Source organism: Micropterus dolomieu, linkage group LG08, assembly GCF_021292245.1.
Source record: "Micropterus dolomieu isolate WLL.071019.BEF.003 ecotype Adirondacks linkage group LG08, ASM2129224v1, whole genome shotgun sequence".
Taxonomy (NCBI): domain Eukaryota; kingdom Metazoa; phylum Chordata; class Actinopteri; order Centrarchiformes; family Centrarchidae; genus Micropterus; species Micropterus dolomieu.
In genome coordinates, this window is record NC_060157.1 from 24,984,258 (window position 1) to 24,985,877 (window position 1,620).

The following is a 1,620-nucleotide window of genomic DNA, read 5'->3' on the forward strand; positions in this document are numbered from 1 at the left end:
GAAGAGAGACCCGGAGCTGATCATGGACACTCCCGAGGGTTCGCTGCCTGGTGGCGCTCAAGCTGTCAGCCACCAGCCGGTTTCCCAGCCTGCGTCCCAATCAGTCAGGCTTGGCACCATCAGCCTGTCCAGCCACTCTCCAAGCCTGCCTTTTTCCCAGCCTGCTAGCGCTCCAGCGGCTAGCTCCCTGCCTGTTTCCTGGCCTGCTAGCACTGCAGCGGCTGGTCATCTGCCTGCTCCATCCCCCTCCAAGTCAGCTCAAACTTCCAGGTTGGTTGGGGATTCATGGACTTCCAGCTCTCTGGCTGCCTTTCTGTTGGACTTACCTTTGGAGCCAGAGAGTGAACAGACGGAGTGTCCCCAGCCAACCAACCACTGGTCGGAGGGAGACCGGTCTGCTAGCGGGCTGCTAGCAGACCTACACAGCTCCGGTTCTGGGCCTACTAGCCTGGAGGCTAGCACCTCGTCGAACTCTGCGTCGGATCCACCTCCAGTAAGGCCAGCTGGAGGGCGACATAGGCCACGACGACGAGCGGCCAAGAAACTGGCACCTGCACCATCCCCGTCGGTGGACCGACCAACACCAGCTTTGTTGGTGGTCCGACCGGCACCTGCTTCGCCGGTGGCCCAGCCGACTCCTGTTCCTCATGCTCCGTCGGTGGTCCGACCGGCACCAGCTCCGTTGGTGGCCCGACCGACTCCAGCTCCTCGTGTCCGTTCCATGGTCCTCAGGCCAGCTGCTCAGTCCGTGGACCTCAGCTCAGCTGTCCAGTCGGTGGTCAGACCGACTCCAGCTCCTCGTGTCCGGTTTATGGTCCTCAGCCCAGCTATCTCGCCGGTGGTCCTCAGCCCAGCTGCTCAGTCCGTGGACCTCAGCCCAGCTGTCCAGTCGGTGTTCAGACCGACTCCAGCTCCTCGTGTCCGGTCCATGGTCCCCAGCCCAGCTGCTCAGTCGGTGGACCTCAGCCCTGCTGCAGCTCCAGAGCACCAGAGCTTTGGGTGCCGACCTCCGGAGAGGTCTTCCTGTCGGCCTCCAGTGGGTTTCCAGCCTCTTTGTTGGCCGTCCTGCCGTCCCCCTGAACAGTCCGGCCTCCAGGGCCGTACTCCGGGACGGCCACCTGAACTCTGTGGTTCCTCTGGTCCTCCCGCCCAGTTGGGTCGTCCTCCCAGGCGACCTCCCGAACTCTGTGGCCCCCCTGTTCTGCCCAGCCTGTTGGGTCGTCCTCCCAGGCGACCTCCCGAACTCTGTGGCCCCCCTGTTCTGCCCAGCCTGTTGGGTCGTCCTCCGGGACGGCCTCCCGAACTCTGTTCTCCCCCTGATTTGCCCGGCTCATGGGTCGCCCTCCGGGACGACCTCCCGAACTCTGTTGCCCACCTGGTCCGTTGGGTTATCCTCCAGGACGACCCCCTGAACTTTTGTTCCCCACTGGATGCCTCGGTCAGCCTCCCCCTTCTGTCTGCTCCTTGGACTGTGGGTTTTTTGTTTTCCTGGCCCTCCGCCTGGCCTCCCTCCGCCCACCCTGGGCCGGCTTGACCTGTTTGTTTTTTTTGTTTGTGATGTTTCGTTTTAGGACGTCGGGGGCCGTCCTTTTGAGGGGGGGGGGGGGACTGTCACACTCT